The sequence below is a fragment of the Ruditapes philippinarum genome, unplaced genomic scaffold (genome assembly GCF_026571515.1).
Source record: "Ruditapes philippinarum isolate M1 unplaced genomic scaffold, ASM2657151v2 ctg10691_1_1_1_1, whole genome shotgun sequence".
Taxonomy (NCBI): Eukaryota; Metazoa; Mollusca; class Bivalvia; order Venerida; family Veneridae; genus Ruditapes; species Ruditapes philippinarum.
In genome coordinates this window covers 18,018-37,603 of record NW_026865289.1, presented here as the reverse complement: position 1 = coordinate 37,603, position 19,586 = coordinate 18,018, and the positions used below count along the sequence as shown (strand labels likewise).

Below are 19,586 nucleotides of genomic sequence, written 5' to 3'. Positions count from 1 at the left end.
TATTTCAATATTATGGAATAGATATTTACAAAATAGGAAAAAAATGAATGAAGCTATAGTCAATCACTGAATTATCTGCCTGGATCCCCTCATGATAAATCATGAAGATAAAGGACTGAAGGTTGTATGAATTGATCTAGTATTCCTGGGTTAACCAAGTTAAATAGAAGATTACCTACTAAGGTGTTACATGTCAATACTTGAGCGTTTCTAACAATTGATAATATGAATGTAAATGTCAAATACACTTTTCCCCATGATGGGTGTTTCTCAGCTTTCTTTCAGTTATAACATGTTATAATCTTATGATTCCTACTCAGATCTGACTATAATCCTTTCACAGAGTCTATGAAATAATATAGATGTAATTTATTGTTACATTCATTTACACTTTTGGTATCTCCTTGTTAACTCCATAATGTCTTCTTTACCACATTTAGTTCACTTTAATTGGTCTGTTTATTATCAAAATTCACTTAATTTACTTTCACTGACAGTTTTATTGTCATTTCATCCAAAGTATCATAAAATTCAATATTGACAAAATAAGGAAAAGATACATTTTGCTGTCATTTTGGCACTCTTAAACATTAATTGCCAAATTAACTATATTTTCCATACTTTTTGATAACTCTTAATTTAATCCAACATAATTCAAGTGGAAAAAGTGAAATGTGCCTTTTTTACTTGCACTTGTGTCTTCTGGAAAAAATACTTTTTAAGTCTGACCACTGACTAAAGATGAGGACTGATCCTGTGGGCTACAACTCTTTTTCATTTGAAATGAAAATCTAGTAATTTTACTTATACTGAATTCTTGCATCACATATTTTGCATTTGTCAAGTCTTTCTTCAATGTTTTCATATTACACATTTTGTATCACCAACAATATGCAGATATACCAACAGATCTACACCACTTCCTTTTTGTCAGGTTGATGTTTCTTGCAGAATATTTGTACATCATGTATTTTGCGAAAGATCCAGAAATAGCTTTCCTTTGCCTATAATCTGCTGTTTCTGTAAAATAAGAGAGAAAATAAATTTAACAACAGTCATCTGTATAGGGCACTTTTAATAACAATTTTTTATAAAACAACTTTATAAGGAGCATAACATTTTTAAGTATATATATTGCTTTTAGGATAATAGCATCCATTGCTTTATAACTAAGCCTTGGCAAGATAATCAATAATTCAAGTTGATAGCTTTAATTGTTTTGAAATCATCCTTCAAATAATAAGCAATGTTGACAAAGTGCCTGTCATCATACAAACAAGTATTTCAAGATTAATTATGAATGATATCTTTTATACTTTTAATAGATAATTTTAACAAGAAAAAAAGTTAAACATATCTGTAATGATTAACAATACATATAGATAACTGATTGAATTATATTGTGTTCCAAGTTTCACATTGATACCTTTCAGTTTTGAAATAATTCAACTTAATAAGCAATTTTAAATCAAAGTCCCATAACTCCAAATATGTTGCTTTTCAAATACCCCTTTTCTAACAAATGTGCTTTATCAAAAATATGCATTAAGTTAAAATATTAATCAATCATCAGGAATCAGCATTAGATGACAAGCACAATCAAATTAAAACCAAACCAAAAATAATGATAGTTATTAAGTGTTTAAAGTTTTAAAGATGGACATTTTTTATGATAATCTTACAGCTACACTTTGATGGTTTCAAAGGCAATATTCAAAGAATACATGTAATATCTCAAAAAAAAATTCTCAAGCATACACATGTCCTATTCAGTTGTGATTTTGCTTGTTTTCATTATATTTAAAGTATTCACCAACAAAAAATTCTCAACATTTCAGAAAATGTACAAAAACAGAAAAGTCTTACATTTCTCATGGGTCAAAAAACTGGTATTTCTTCAATAATTTGTCTGTTATTTGAAGAAAAAAAATCTGCATTAAGGTAAATATTCATCAGTCAGGAATTGGCAATTAAGATAACAACCCATATTTAAGAGAAAAAAAATAATAAGAGGCAAACTGCCTATTTAAAACTTTCTAAGATGGGCATTTTTTGATAGTCTTACATTTCTCACGGCTAGATTTCACTAGTTTCAAGGGGAATATCAAAGAATACAGATAAAATCTCAAAAATATTTCTCAATAGCAGACACATATCCTATTCAGTTGTGATTTTGGTTCTTTTCATCAAATTTAATGTATTCAGTAAAAAAAAAATCATCAACATTTCAGAAAATGTACAAAAACAGAAAAGTCTTACATTTCTCACGGGCAAAAAAAATGGTATTTCTTCAATAATTTGTCTGTTTTTGAAAAAAAAAATCTGCATTAAGGTAAATATTCATCAGTCAGGAATTGGCAATTAAGATAACAATCCATATTTAACAGAAGTAAGTATATAGAGGCAAACTGCCCATTCAAAACTTTCTAAGATGGGCATTTTTTGATAGTCTTACATTTCTCACGGCTAGATTTCACTAGTTTCAAGGGGAATATCAAAGAATACATATAAAATCTCAAAAATATTTCTCAATAGCAGACACATATCCTATTCAGTTGTGATTTTGGTTGTTTTCATCAAATTTAATGTATTCAGTAAAAAAAAATCATCAACATTTCAGAAAATGTACAAAAACAGAAAAGTCTTACATTTCTCACGGGCCAAAAAACTGGTATTTCTTCAATAATTTGTCTGTTTTTGAAAAAAAAAACCTGCATTAAGGTAAATATTCATCAGTCAGGAATTGGCAATTAAGATAACAACCCATATTTAAGAGAAAAAAAATAATAAGAGGCAAACTGCCTATTTAAAACTTTCTAAGATGGGCATTTTTTGATAGTCTTACATTTCTCACGGCTAGATTTCACTAGTTTCAAGGGGAATATCAAAGAATACATATAAAATCTCAAAAATATTTCTCAATAGCAGACACATATCCTATTCAGTTGTGATTTTGGTTGTTTTCATCAAATTTAATGTATTCAGTAAAAAAAAATCATCAACATTTCAGAAAATGTACAAAAAACAGAAAAGTCTTACATTTCTCACGGGCCAAAAAAACTGGTATCTCTTCAATAATTTGTCTGTTTTTGAAAAAAAAAACCTGCATTAAGGTAAATATTCATCAGTCAGGAATTGGCAATTAAGATAACAATCCATATTTAACAGAAGTAAGTATATAGAGGCAAACTACCCATTCAAAACTTTCTAAGATGGGCATTTTTTGATAGTCTTACATTTCTCACGGCTAGATTTCATTAATTTCAAGGGGAATATCAAAGAATACATATAAAATCTCAAAAATATTTCTTAATAGCAGACACATATCCTATTCAGTTGTGATTTTGGTTGTTTTCATCAAATTTAATGTATTTAGCAAGAAAAAATTCTCAACATTTCAGAAAATGTACAAAAATATAAAAGTCTTACATTTCTCACGGGTCAAAAAACTGGTATTTCTTCAATAATTTGTCTGTTATTTGAAAAAAAAATCTGCATTAAGGTAAATATTCATCAGTCAGGAATTGGCAATTAAGATAACAACCCATATTTAAGAGAAAAAAAATAATAAGAGGCAAACTGCCTATTTAAAACTTTCTAAGATGGGCATTTTTTGATAGTCTTACATTTCTCACGGCTAGATTTCACTAGTTTCAAGGGGAATATCAAAGAATACATATAAAATCTCAAAAATATTTCTTAATAGCAGACACATATCCTATTCAGTTGTGATTTTGGTTGTTTTCATCAAATTTAATGTATTCAGCAAGAAAAAATTCTCAACATTTCAGAAAATGTACAAAAATAGAAAAGTCTTACATTTCTCACGGGTCAAAAAACTGGTATTTCTTCAATAATTTGTCTGTTATTTGAAAAAAAAATCTGCATTAAGGTAAATATTCATCAGTCAGGAATTGGCAATTAAGATAACAATCCATATTTAACAGAAGTAAGTATATAGAGGCAAACTACCCATTCAAAACTTTCTAAGATGGGCATTTTTTGATAGTCTTACATTTCTCACGGCTAGATTTCATTAATTTCAAGGGGAATATCAAAGAATACATATAAAATCTCAAAAATATTTCTTAATAGCAGACACATATCCTATTCAGTTGTGATTTTGGTTGTTTTCATCAAATTTAATGTATTCAGTAAAAAAAATCATCAACATTTCAGAAAATGTACAAAAACAGAAAAGTCTTACATTTCTCACGGGCCAAAAAACTGGTATTTCTTCAATAATTTGTCTGTTATTTGAAAAAAAAATCTGCATTAAGGTAAATATTCATCAGTCAGGAATTGGCAATTAAGATAACAACCCATATTTAAGAGAAAAAAAATAATAAGAGGCAAACTGCCTATTTAAAACTTTCTAAGATGGGCATTTTTTGATAGTCTTACATTTCTCACGGCTAGATTTCACTAGTTTCAAGGGGAATATCAAAGAATACATATAAAATCTCAAAAATATTTCTCAATAGCAGACACATATCCTATTCAGTTGTGATTTTGGTTGTTTTCATCAAATTTAATGTATTCAGTAAAAAAAAATCATCAACATTTCAGAAAATGTACAAAAACAGAAAAGTCTTACATTTCTCACGGGCCAAAAAACTGGTATTTCTTCAATAATTTGTCTGTTTTTGAAAAAAAAAACCTGCATTAAGGTAAATATTCATCAGTCAGGAATTGGCAATTAAGATAACAATCCATATTTAACAGAAGTAAGTATATAGAGGCAAACTAGCCATTCAAAACTTTCTAAAATGGGCATTTTTTGATAGTCTTACATTTCTCACGGCTAGATTTCACTAGTTTCAAGGGGAATATCAAAGAATACATATAAAATCTCAAAAATATTTCTCAATAGCAGACACATATCCTATTCAGTTGTGATTTTGGTTGTTTTCATCAAATTGAATGTATTCAGTAAAAAAAAATCATCAACATTTCAGAAAATGTACAAAAACAGAAAAGTCTTACATTTCTCACGGGTCAAAAAACTGGTATTTCTTCAATAATTTGTCTGTTATTTGAAAAAAAAAAATCTGCATTCAGGTAAATATTCATCAGTCAGGAATTGGCAATTAAGATAACAACCCATATTTAAGAGAAAAAAAAATAATAAGAGGCAAACTGCCTATTTAAAACTTTCTACGATGGGCATTTTTTGATAGTCTTACATTTCTCACGGCTAGATTTCACTTAAGTTTCAAGGGGAATATCAAAGAATACATATAAAATCTCAAAAATATTTCTCAATAGCAGACACATATCCTATTCAGTTGTGATTTTGGTTGTTTTCATCAAATTTAATGTATTCAGTAAAAAAAATCATCAACATTTCAGAAAATGTACAAAAACAGAAAAGTCTTACATTTCTCACGGGCCAAAAAACTGGTATTTCTTCAAGAATTTGTCTGTTTTTGAAAAAAAAAAAACCTGCATTAAGGTAAATATTCATCAGTCAGGAATTGGCAATTAAGATAACAATCCATATTTAACAGAAGTAAGTATATAGAGGCAAACTACCCATTCAAAACTTTCTAAGATGGGCATTTTTTGATAGTCTTACATTTCTCACGGCTAGATTTCATTAATTTCAAGGGGAATATCAAAGAATACATATAAAATCTCAAAAATATTTCTTAATAGCAGACACATATCCTATTCAGTTGTGATTTTGGTTGTTTTCATCAAATTTAATGTATTTAGCAAGAAAAAATTCTCAACATTTCAGAAAATGTACAAAAATATATAAGTCTTACATTTCTCACGGGCCAAAAAAACTGGTATCTCTTCAATAATTTGTCTGTTTTTGAAAAAAAAAACCTGCATTAAGGTAAATATTCATCAGTCAGGAATTGGCAATAGATAACAAACCCATATTTAACAGAAATAAGTATATAGAGGCAAACTACCCATTCAAAACTTTCTAAGATGGTCATTTTTTGATAGTCTTACATTTCTCACGGCTAGATTTCATTAATTTCAAGGGGAATATCAAAGAATACATATAAAATCTCAAAAATATTTCTTAATAGCAGACACATATCCTATTCAGTTGTGATTTTGGTTGTTTTCATCAAATTTAATGTATTTAGCAAGAAAAAATTCTCAACATTTCAGAAAATGTACAAAAATATAAAAGTCTTACATTTCTCACGGGTCAAAAAACTGGTATTTCTTCAATAATTTGTCTGTTATTTGGAAAAAAAAATATGCAAAAAGGTAAATATTCATCAGTCAGGAATTGGCAATTAAGATAACAACCCATATTTAAGAGAAAAAAAATAATAAGAGGCAAACTGCCTATTTAAAACTTTCTAAGATGGGCATTTTTTGATAGTCTTACATTCCTCACGGCTAGATTTCACTAGTTTCAAGGGGAATATCAAAGAATACATATAAAATCTCAAAAATATTTCTCAATAGCAGACACATATCCTATTCAGTTGTGATTTTGGTTGTTTTCATCAAATTAAATGTATTCAGTAAAAAAAATCATCAATATTTCAGAAAATGTACAAAAACAGAAAAGTCTTACATTTCTCACGGGCCAAAAAACTGGTATTTCTTTATGAATTTGTTTGTTTTTGAAAAAAAAAAACCTGCATTAAGGTAAATATTCATCAGTCAGGAATTGGCAATTAAGATAACAATCCATATTTAACAGAAGTAAGTATATAGAGGCAAACTACACATTCAAAACTTTCTAAGATGGGCATTTTTTGATAGTCTTACATTTCTCACGGCTAGATTTCACTAGTTTCAAGGGGAATATCAAAGAATACATATTATAAATCTCAAAAATATTTCTCAATAGCAGACACATATCCTATTCAGTTGTGATTTTGGTTGTTTTCATCAAATTTAATGTATTCAGCAAGAAAAAATTCTCAACATTTCAGAAAATGTACAAAAATAGAAAAGTCTTACATTTCTCACAGGTCAAAAAACTGGTATTTCTTTATAATTTGTCTGCTTTTTGAAAAAAAAAAAATCTGCATTATGGTAAATATTCATCAATCAGGAATTGGCAATTAAGAAAACAACCCATATTTAAGAGAACAAAAAATAATAAGAGGCAAACTGCCTATTTAAAACTTTTTAAGATGGGCATTTTTTGATAGTCTTACATTTCTCACGGCTAGATTTCATAAGTTTCAAGGGGAATATCAAAGAATACATATAAAATCTCAAAAATATTTCTTAATAGCAGACACATATCCTATTTAGTTGTGATTTTGGTTGTTTTCATCAAATTTAATGTATTCACCAACAAAAAATTCTCAACATTTCAGAAAATGTACAAAAATAGAAAAGTCTTACATTTCTCATGGGTCAAAAAACAGGTTAGATTTTTTTATAATGCTACCAGAGTTTTATTTTTAAAAGAAATATCCTGAGGATTACCATAATTTGAATGACCTACCATTCATTAATTTGGCAAATTTCATGATCAAACAATTTTTATAGAATATAGTTACACATGATATTATAGAATATACACAGGATATAACATATTTCAAAGTCACTAGTATTAGACATTATTTCCTGTCATAATGACACTTCCTGTGTTTGGTATGTATTGCTTCCCCCCAATTATGCTCTAGAGAGAGGTTCATAAATAACACGTATATTACCTGTATTGATGTCACTACATTTATCCAGAAGTGAAATATTTGTTAATTGTAATCTCAGCTATCCGAAAATGACACCTTTTTGTAACACTGGATTGTTCTCACTGAAATTAATAAATATTTTTATGATATACTTATAAATGAAATATTGAAAAATATTGATGAAATAAAAAGCATATCCATTTTCCCTATTTTCACTAATTACTTTATTGTTTTATTTTGTTCTACTCTTGTGATAATAGCTATGAGCTCCATTAAATATAAATTTTTTAAAAGTTGTAATAGTGTACAGGTCAGACACTTTTTATTGTAAATAATCTATTGTTTCTTTTATTATATGTAATTAAATTTTAAAAGTGGTCCTAAAAAGTGGCCGTTAAACGGTGAGACAACTATATATTGCTTATTTATTTACATTTTTAATACATTTTAATACATATTTCTTAAATACTGACTGTACACTATCACCTATTTTTATTGTCCCTGGAACATGATCAATCAAAATTGGGTTGTGGCTACCCGGGTGTAAAAAGTCCATGCTTTTCCAGGGATTTCCATGGAAAATAAGAGGCTGGAGTATTGGAACAAAATTTTCCAGCCTTTTCCAGCCTGAAGCTGAGAAAAAATGGGCTGGAAAAACAGGGAACATTTTCCATGCTGCATGGAATATTTTCCATGTTTTCCATGGAAAAGCATGGACTTTATTCCATGCTTTTCCATGTACATGGAGTATTGGAACAAAAGTATGGATTTTTTTCCAGGGTATTCCATGTGACTGCCAACCATAGAGGCTGGACTTTTTACCATGGTAAATAGTCCAGCCTTGATGGAATAACATGGAAAAAAATCCAGCCTAATTCCAGCATCCCTGAATGTTCTTAAAATTTAAAATTCTCTGACGGAATTCAGCACAGGAATATTTGGGGTGGAATTTTTATTAGTTTAACATGATCACATATTTCTTTCACAAAATTTAATACATATCCTTTAGTCCAAATACAGAATAGAACATCCTACATTCACTATAGCACAAACAGTTTTTTTTCTAGCTGCAGGTTTGGTAGCTAGGTTCTGGTTGTCTTATAAATTTTAGCAATTATTTTGCTCTTAATCTGTCAATGAGAAACTGTTTTAATCTTAAATTTGTTTCAAGTGTTTCTGATTATTTAAATTACTATTTCTTTTATTGATGTCCATTTTCAGTCCTCTGCCTGTGTTTCCTAGAACTTCTTGTGGTTGTGCTCACCTTTAAAGATAAAATTCATAATAAATTTAACACAGATGTGGTAATGACTTATGTTTTATTGCATATAAATATTATGCAGTTATATTTCGTATCTTTTAATAACATCAAATCTAATGTTTCAAATGTATTAACTATTAAATATTAACTATGCTTATGCATATTCAAAAATACTAAAGCAATGCAGTATATCTTATTTCAAAGTGCACAAGTGTTTAAGAATTTCTCTGTACATGTATAAGAATTAAGTAAATTTGTGACAATATTTATCACCCAGTATGTATTTTTTCAAGAAAAGACATGGAATAAAAAAGTACACGTATTGAGATTTAAAAATATACCTTTTTAGGATTAATACTGCACATCATTATTTAACACTGTTGGTAATTCTCACAGTCACCACTTATGTCCCAGCCTGCAAATTATGTATGTATAATGTAAAATGTAATTTTAGATTGTTCCATTGAAAACACAACACATACATGTTACAAAATACAACAAATGATTATGATTGACCCTGTTCAGCTGTACAAAACTACTGATTGTACCACTTAGTCCTATTTAATCAAATTGATTTAATTTGTTTTATTTGTAGAAAATGAAAAAGATCTACTAACAATTGTCATTTTAACAATATACATTATAAAGAAATCATTGAATAATTTATATTTTACATATTATACATGTATAGATTAAAAACAATTATCAGAAAAAACAAATGCATGAAGTTGAAAATATAAAAACAACCTTGATCTTGTGTTACAAATGTTGATAGTTTGATATATAACCTGTTTCTGCATTGATGTAACTTAAGGTTTATAAATACCTGATTCTGTTCTATATCTCTTTGTCCCAGGTGATTCTAATTGTTATCATACCAATACATGTACTTAAACACTTTAAAGTCTTAAACAAAACAATATCTCCAAAACTGCTAAAATATCAAGTACATCCTCTGTAATTTGCACTCTTTCTGACCCAGATATCTTAGAATTCAAAATTTACAACAGTTACTGGACAGGTCTATCATTATGTAAAGCAGGATTAATCTACTCATTATTTTAACTTTTATTCTTTGAGCATAAAAGAAAATATCAAATAGCTAATAGATATATAGATTTTAAAGATCATTACAAATTTTTGTACAAAAAAGATTGCAATGTCCTTCTAGACACATTCTTCATATGAAATTTATAATGTTATATCTCCCCAAAATAATCACATGGAACAGACTGATCTGAAATGACCAGTGGAGTAAATTAGTCATGCACAGATGGTTAGAAAATGCTGATCAATGAGTTTTATCAGAGCTCTGATCTGTGTAGCATAAAATCTCAGTGGATGTAGTATTTATTTTCCTTAATATTGGTCAATTTAATATAGAATATATATGAGATTCTTTCACTGTTATTGTTTTGTTTATTTATTTATTGTTATCCAAAAACATGAATTCTTACAATTTAAAAATGGCAAGCAATGCAATCCCATCTTGATTATTATAGTGTCTGAATGGTTTAATCACAGACTTTAATTAATTTATAGTTAAACTTAAAGCCTGTAATTTAATGGATATTATTTCATTGTACATAACTTCATGTAGATTTATTTAAATAATAATATGTATTTTGAACAATCAATTCATTAATTTTATGTCTTTAGCATTATAAGACATTTTTTCTGAGATACCCTTTTTCAACTACATAAAAAGTCTAAAGTGTCAAATTTCAAATCATTTACAGTAACTTGCATTAAAATAAATGATGATTGTATATTTTCTTTGTAAATTTACAATATTGTGCTGAATATATAAAGAAAGTAAGATTTCTTGTAATTTTTACAAGTTTTTTCCAGCATACTTAGAGAAAGTTTAACACATTTCCAGCATCAAAAAAATCTAAGTTCCACTTTCCATGCTACATGGAAGTAAAGTCCATGGTTTTCCAGGCTTTTACCACAAATGTCCAGCCAATTTCCAGCCTATTCCAGCAATGCTGGAAATGGCTGGACAAAAAAAGTCCACATAGCATGGAAAAAATACCGCATTCTCCATGAATTTCCATGAAATTCCATGCTTTTCCATAGTTTTCCAGGGTTTACCAGCCTCTCTTCCAGGCTTACCCTGGAAAATCTACACCCGGGTACATGATACCTACAATGTTACATAAAGACTCCATTTTATACCTCTTATCTATATTTTTATCCCTTGTAAATAATAAACAGCTGGTCTGTTTGTAAATATATAATATATCATATATCTTCTTAATTTTTATTCATTCTTATATAGGGTACAATCTATAACATACTATAGGTGTACGGACATAATCCCCTTCGGACAAAATCCCCTTCATGTATTTTTGTATATCCGGACATAATCCCCTTCATGGGTAGACATAATCCCCTTCATGTGTGAAATTTTGAAGTGGACAAAATCCCCTTCATAAAATTGCTACCTAGGACAAAATCCCCCTCGGAGGAATTTTCGGTTTATAAAGTGGGTATGAGAGCGACGAATCCCGGACAATCCCCCTCCCGGACGATTCCCCTTCCATATTATTTTTACAACCCGGACATTTCCCCTCTCGTTATTTTAATAGGGCGGACTTTTCCCCTCCCGTTAATTTTACAAGGCGGACAATTCCCCTCCCGTTATTTTAGCAGAGCGGACAATTCCCCTCCCGTTTTTTCACAGAGCGGAACGTGACATTATACATAACATATAACATAACATAACATAGATTTATTGCATAAAACTCTTTTACAAAGTTTATAGCAAGCAATACATAATTGCGGCAGGTACATGAAAACGTGTTTTCAGAAAAGAAAAAAACAAGTTTATTAAATTGACTTATGAATACATAGTATTTTGCACATTTTAACAAAGTTCAGTGTATTTTTTCTAACATGTCAGCTTTTGTTATCAAAATAAGAGCATACAGTATATTAATAAACAATATTATAATATACATATTTAACAGCCACGGGAGGGAAATTGTCCGCTCTGACAACAGCGGGAGGGGAATTATCCGGGTTGTTAAAAGAACGGGAGGGGAATAGTCCGGGTTGATAAAAGAACGGGAGGGGAATTGTCCGCCGTAAAAAAATAACGGGAGGGGAAATGTCCGGGTTGTGAAAAAACATTCAAATTTACTGGGAGGGGAATCGTCCGGGAGGGGAATTGTCCGGATACCGAGAGCGACATACTGCATTATGCTGTGTAGTAAATGTATAAATAAGTAGAAAATATTTCAGCAGAAAAGCACATTCAATTAGCAACATTTAAATCACATTAAAATTGCTTTGTTAAAGCATTCATAACAATCAATCAAGTAGTGCAGTGATCTTTGTTTGATTAAATTATCAACTTATACAATCAATGAAACAATTATTGGCTAATAAAAATGTTTTTCATACTAATCAATTTAAACTAATTAAAGAAATTGCCTAATCAAATATGTGTTATGCAGTTGATAATTTACCATAATTTTAATGAAAACTTGTAAACTAAATAAAGGTTAACTATTAATACATAATTATAAATAAAAAAAACAAAAGGTCATTATTCATAAATTTTTAGGGAGTATAATAATACATTATTCATCAATTTTTATGGAGCATAATAATACATTAGAAACCAATGAAACAAGGGGATTTTGTCCGGGTAGTGAAGGGGATTTTGTCCAGCCTTGCAAAAAAATGAAGGGGATTATGTCCACCCATGAAGGGGATTTTGTCCGGGTAAGTGAAGGGGATTTTGTCCGAAGGGGATTATGTCTGACATTCCATACTATATGTTAAAATTGAGCCCTATTCAATAATATGGAGCAAAGGCTATATAAGGGCTCAATCAAGTATGAAGTCTTCTTTTATATGTTAATAAGAGGACTTCATCACATTAAGGATGTCCTATTCTATTTCAAACTAGCATAACAAGTCCCTATGGACTACAATGCTGTTCTTTTTTTCTTAAAGACAACCTTAATGTTAGCAAAGACTCCATATCAGATTGTACCCATATAAACAAATATTTTATAAAACAGTTTATACTGTGATCTACTCAATGACAAAAATGGAGCATATGTTAATTCATTGAGTAGAACAAGTATGAGGCAGCTTTTTTCTTCTCTAAAAGGCAGTACTCATCACATTGTAGGTAACCAAGCAAGTTATTGGAAAATTTATACACCTATATAGATATACCATATTCTACATTAATAAAACTGGCTCTCTTGGAGCCAAATGATAATTAGTTGATAATAGAACAATACCAATTAAAGCTAATCATGGAGGAAATCTGTACCCAAGGAAGGACAAACCACAAATTACCTAAAAATAGCACCATTAAAATAGGTATTAAATTAATACCAAATTACCCACATACCTATGTGTATTTATACTATATGGAAACAGTTGAATATTTAATTAGGACAGCATTGGGTCAAGTTTCCCTGAGGTACGGCCTGTCCACACGCTCAGTTCAGCCCGCCCCATATCTGTCCCTATCAAAATCTAATTGAAATATTTTATTTTACATTTAAATTCTACTCTGGCACCCAGGTTGGTAAAAGATGTAAACAGATTTCAGTATTTTCATCTACAATGTTGGTTTCCCCTCTGACAGGTTATATTTTTTATGTTTCTATGTATATAATTTCATTCATTACAGTAATTACTGAATATCATTGTTATTCTTATAAGATCATGTACCAATTGTATCAGTACTATTCCCCTCCTTGTATTTAAATATTTAAACAGCGGTGTCGTGGTTGGTCTCCAACAGACACCGTTGTTACTATTTTTAGCATTATATGGGAGACGGTGCAGAAATGTCAATACAGAAACCACGTGGTCTAGACCACAAAATTCTTCGAGCTAAGCTCCAAAATCGGATAGTAAATGCGCCAATGAAATCTGTTTACTATCAACCAATCATATCTTATCCCTAATTAGCCATACAAATCACACCATTTTTCGGCCAATCAAAATTTACCTACTAAACGTGGTTCGGCGCTATCTGTCAAAATCGTTTCTGCACTGTTCTCCCTACGAAAAGTAAATTATTAAATGATGGCCATTTGTAAAAAACTATGTTCTCGGGCGTGTTGCTAAGGTTTATACTTATAAACCTTCTCATGTGCTAAATAAAGTTTATAAAAAACTAAGATATACAAATCTAACTGTGTTGGTCTGTTATAGAAGGCGTACGCGTATAAGCGTCTTCCCCCCTTTTAATATTTGTTTTAACATTATAAATATGATTTGCAATAAACGAAGCTATCATTAAACATAATTATTAGGGGTTTTTTTGTTCCCTATATAGAAGACGTCCGCATATAAGCGTCTTCCCCCCTTTTTAATTTAAGTTTAAATTTTAAATACAGCTTTTTAATCTTAGTGTGGGATGTAATCCCACCGTTTTCCGGCCCCATTCAGTGCAATTATTTTGCATTGTTGGGGCAGGAAATATTGTACTTACTAGTCACATATGCAGATATTAACTAAATAAAGTGTTTTCCCTTTAATAAATGAAGCATATGCTCGCCCATATGGTTTTTAACCGGTGGCGAGGGTAAATAAACTCAACACACACACACACAGGGCTCACGCTGTCGGTCGCCATAGTCGCCATTTGCGATTATTTTATAAGATTGGCGATTATTTTTGCATTTTGGCTACAAAATCTGGCGATTATTTTTTACTTCCAACAGTGTTTTATAAGGTGTAAAAATCGATAATGAATGCAGTAGACCCAATTAACACCAGCGGGGTGCATTTAATTGAGTGTCAACTTTTTACAGGTCACGTGCTGCTAACTAGATTGCCCGAGGTGATAAAATACATGCAAGATGTATAATTGTATAAGTACTTTGAAGATATTGTCCAGCATTTATAAAAGCCATCAAATATCCGTAAATTAGCCATAAAAATCGTTTTAAAATTGATAAACTGGATAGGCCTATTGACTTACCCAAAATTTACCGTGAATTCCAGTAAACAGTAATTGCAAATTTTAGTATTTTTTTTGTTTTAATCTACTTGACTAAATAGCCAGTGGAAAACAATGGTAAAATATTTAAAAAGTATTGAATTCCAAACAACCATTTGCACAACAACCAAAATTGTGATTATTTAATTCTTCAGAAAACAGGAAAAATCCGATTGTCACATATTTTCGCGACACCGATAATTTTGATATTTATTTAAAGGTTAAATAAGCTATGTTCTCTTAAAAAATCTTTACTTCTATGGCAGAAAATTTGTATTACATTGGTGAAGATGATATTTTTCAGTAAATTATTCAGAAAAAAAGGCTGCATTCTGTGAATGAGTTTGCAAACTTGTATTATTTCTATAGTCTAATAATATGACCTAGATCTACTCCAGTTCTGAGTGAAATGTGGAAATTGACAGTGGTTACAAAATAGCTGACAAAATTTGATTAGAACAAACAAAAAAAGTTGTCTGATAACAGCATTATGTAAAGTTATAATGAATCTTTAATATTATTGTTATACAGTAATTATATTAATTATAACGTTTTTTTTCTGTTCTATAATAACAATTAAAGTTGTGGTTCTATTTAAAAACAGGTAGTTATCAATTTACACAAATGTATCAGTTTATTTGAGAATCCTTATAAAACTGAAAGATATAAATGTAATGTTTATTTAATCAACTGCTTATGTTGTTAATCGCTAATTCGTGAATAGTCCGCTGAACTTTTGGCTATTATTTTTTTAAGTTAAAATTATTGGCTATTATTTTATTTGAGCCAGTGTGAGCCCTGCACACACCTATTTTCACTGTAAAAGAATATTTTTCACTGCAGTGAAACATATTTTCTGTATTTTAACTGGTATTTTGCTGGATTTTACTTTTTTCTAAATTATGCCAGTACACAAATCAAAAAAGAGAAAAAGCATATAATAAAGAGAAAAATTTTCTATAAGTAAAGAATTTATTTTCATCTTGTGGTATGAAAATTATCATATTTCACACGTGGCTACCTCCACTCAGGAATTTTCTTTTGATACCACTTGATGAAAATTAATACTGTATTTATCATGTTTATAGAAAAACCTGGAATATCCCCTAGTAAAATAAAAATGCATTTCTTTTATATTCAGAAATAATTGTGAACAACTAAATATTTATATTTTCTTACTGGACGCAGTAAGGAAGACAAAACTATGAAAGAAAAATCAATTATGTATAATTATGTATGAAGTTATAGTAAAAAAATAACATTTGTTAACATAAATTCCAAGTTCAAGGGGAATAATTCAGGAAATAGTCACGCTAGAGTTATGATCTTATGAACCTTGTCACATAACATGATTGTGTGTAAAACTGTAATGATTAGAAATATATATTTGAAGTTTGAAGTAGATACCTTAAAATAAAAGAAGTTATAATATTTCTTAAATAAAATCCTAAGTTCAAAGACAGATAAATCTGTAAATATTGCTTCAAGAGTTATATACCTTGTCACATAAGATGTAATAGATGATAAGGAATAAGTATTTGAAGTTTGAGGTAGATACCTTTAAAACTAAAAAAGTTATATCAAAAAATAACATATTTCAAGTAAAAAAATCTAAGTTTATGGGGAGATAATTCTTGCAATATTGGTGCTAGAGATATCCGTTTCCCGAAAAAGTTATAGTGAAAATTTTTTTATTGCACCAAGACTTCGTATAGTGGAGCTAAAAAACATTAACCCGGTACAATATGTGAAAGTACTTGCCTTAAGAAAATTTTTAGGTGTACGGACATAATCCCCTTCGGACAAAATCCCCTTCATGTATTTTTGTATATCTGGACATAATCCCCTCCATGGGTGGACATAATCCCCTACATGTGTGAAATTTTGAAGTGGACAAAATCCCCTTCATAAAATTGCTACCTAAGGACAAAATCCCCCTTGGAGAAATTTTTGGTTTATGAAGTGGGTATGAGAGCAACATACTGCATTATGCTGTGTGGTAAATATCTTAATGTATAAATAAGTAGAAATTATTTCAGCAGAAAAGCACATTCAATTAGCACATTTGAATCACATTTAAATTGCTTTTTTAAAGCATTCATAACAATCAATCAAGTAGTGCAGTGATCTTGGTTTGATTAAATTATCACTCTCTCATCAAAAGAAATTTTAACAATGGATAGTATATATCAATAAGAATTATCAACTTATACAATCAATGAAACAATTATTTGCTAATAAAAATGTTTTTCATACTAATCAATTTAAAACAATTAAAGAAATTGCCTTATCAAATATGTGTTATGCAGTTGATAATTTACAATAACTTTAATGAAAACTTCTAAACTAAATAAAGTTTAACTATTGATACATAATTATAAATAAAAAAACAAAAGTTCATTATTCATCAATTTTTAGGGAGTATAGTAATACATTAATCATCAATTTTTATGGAGCATAATAAATACATTAGAAACCTAATAAACAAGGGGATTTTGTCCGGGTAGTGAAGGGGATTTTGTCCAGCCTTGCAAAAACATCAAGGGGATTATGTCCACCCATGAAGGGGATTTTGTCCGGGTAGGCGAAGGGATTTTTGTCCGAAGGGGATTATGTCTGACATTCAGATTTTTACTATACACATATAGTTAAAAACAATGACATCCCTGTGGCGGGGCAAGTTTTGACCCCAGGGGTTTTATTTGAACAAATTTTGCAGACACTTACTAGAAGGTGTTTCATGCTTATTATCTAAACTCTAGCTATTTCGTTTTTTTCAAAGAAGATTTTTTCAGTTTTTGCTACATACATATAAGGAAAATCAATGATCCCCGGGGCGGGGCCAATTCTGACCCCAGGGCTTTTATTTGAACAAACTTTGTAGATACTCACTAGAAGATGTTTCATGCTTAATATCTAAACTCTAGCTATTTAGGATTTTTCAAAGAAGATTTTTTCAGTTTTTGCTATAGACATATTAGGAAAATCAATGACCCTCGGGGCGGGGCCAATTTTGACCCCAGGGCTTTTATTTGAACAAACTTGGTAGACACTCATTAGAAGGGATACGGACCTGCCCTGGACCTGCAAGGGGGGGCCCTTATTGACCTCCTGTGTAAACATTTGTGCGTATATTTAAAAAGACCCAGCTACGCCCCTGACAATGAGTGTCAATAAGAAAATTTATAATATTTGTGTACACATTAACAAATGACAACAATCATTTTAATTATTCAAAGTCAAATTAAATGGAACTAAATCTATAAGTACCTGATGTTTTATTTAATCTAACTGTTACACGACTAAACAATTAGCATGGTCAATGAGGATCATTTATCAAAGGGGAGTAACTATGTGTAATTATTACAATAATGAAGTCATATATTAAGGTTCCTTTCTCCAGACTGCATAAATTCCAAATATTTGTTGATGTGACTCACTGTCTGATACAAAAGTCTTCATAACAAATATCTTGGATTTTGGCATTATAATTTTACACAAAGCTTAATTGATTGTTTTACTGAAGTATGTTAGTCTATAGAAACTTAGTGAGCCCAGGGTGGTCCAGCTGGTATGTCAGACTTACAGAACGTTTGTAGAGACCCACAAGGAGATGCTTCATGCAAAATACAAAATACCTTGAAATTTTAGAGAAGATTTTTTTTGAATTTTTTACTTTATTTGAGGACCATCTAAGAATCATTCCTGTAAAAATTGGTCAAAATCCATCATGTGGTCTATAGTAGCGTTTTAAGAAACGAAAGGTTGAGCTACATACCGCCCATTTCTTAAAACAGACTGACAATATAAAATATCAAAACAAGCTTACCTCGATCAAAGCTCTTCGATTTTCCAGGATTTTCCATCAACTCGACATCGGGAACTAACGATGTCGAAAGACTGCCACTGATTTGGACAATATTTCATCCACACGATACGTTGTCACAGATAAATAAAAGTTGGTATCGTAGAAAATATCTCTATGCTCATGAATAAAAGGAAGAACTACACTTGGATTAATTAATAAGCTTCTAAATGAGGTTAACACACAATTGTACCAGAAAGTCTTACATTTCTCACGGCCCCGTCCGACAACTACCTGCGCATGCGCAGAACGTAAAGTCTTACGTTTCTCACTGGTCTGACAAAATTCACGCCACACCGGCAAGATTTCATTGAAAATAAAGAAAAGTATGTTTTACTGCAGTGAAAATATATTTTTTACATTGAAAATATAGAAAATGATTTTGCATTTAATTTCATCAATATATCACAATATTTCATTCATAAATATATAATGAATATCAATTGTTAACTCTGGCCGCGCTATATATCTTAAATGGAATTGTTCGTCTTTCTAACTGCACAAAGCCATTCATCATTTTTACGGGAAATTTTATATTGATAAAACGGCACTGACATGCCGGGTTATCTTGGTTTGCACTGATCGCTTGAGCAGAATCTTTTGCTTCCAACAGGGTATAAAAGGCCCTTTAAGGCTTAGGATGATACTATTCTTTATTTCTAAAAAGCTTTTTTGTGTGTCCTGTTAAAGATTTTAATGCGAAAAAGAAGTTGCCCATTTACCACATAGCCGAGACATCCTTTTTTGGCAATAAGTACAGTGGTAATTATTCAGTATTTTGAATACCATTTTCTGTACACGTTGCTACATTTCTGAAATACCTTTTTTTATATCATAGGTCTATTTTCT

General features: G+C 30.1%; 1 long non-coding RNA gene across 1 annotated transcript; it reads right to left on the bottom strand.

Annotated features, from left to right (window-relative positions):
* Positions 1-6: 6 nt before the first annotated feature.
* LOC132728552 (uncharacterized) lies at positions 7-19,011 on the bottom strand. The gene is made up of 3 exons (XR_009625500.1): positions 18,702-19,011; positions 7,650-7,750; positions 7-1,020 (listed from the first exon to the last, which is right to left on the bottom strand). It is a non-coding gene; the product is annotated as an uncharacterized LOC132728552 (long non-coding RNA).
* Positions 19,012-19,586: the final 575 nt, after the last annotated feature.